This window comes from Penaeus vannamei, chromosome 10, assembly GCF_042767895.1.
Source record: "Penaeus vannamei isolate JL-2024 chromosome 10, ASM4276789v1, whole genome shotgun sequence".
Taxonomy (NCBI): domain Eukaryota; kingdom Metazoa; phylum Arthropoda; class Malacostraca; order Decapoda; family Penaeidae; genus Penaeus; species Penaeus vannamei.
Window position 1 is genome coordinate 43,741,151 of NC_091558.1, and position 412 is coordinate 43,741,562.

A 412-nucleotide genomic window follows, 5' to 3' on the forward strand; every position below is an offset into this window, starting at 1 on the left:
TTCCTGTCCGTTCCTATCCATCTTCCCGTCCGTTCCTATCCGTCTTCCTGTCCGTTCCTATCCATCTTCCCGTCCGTTCCTATCCGTCTTCCTGTCCGTTCCTATCCGTCTTCCTGTCCGTTCCTATCCGTCTTCCTGTCCGTTCCTATCCGTCTTCCTGTCCGTTCCTATCCGTCTTCCTGTCCGTTCCTATCCGTCTTCCTGTCCGTTCCTATCCGTCTTCCTGTCCGTTCCTATCCGTCTTCCTGTCCGTTCCTATCCATCTTCCTGTTCGTTCCTATCCGTCTTCCTGTCCGTTCCTATCCGTCTTCCTGTCCGTTCCTATCCATCTTCCTGTCCGTTCCTATCCGTCTTCCTGTCCGTTCCTATCCGTCTTCCCGTCCGTTCCTATTCATCTTCCTGTCCGTTCCTA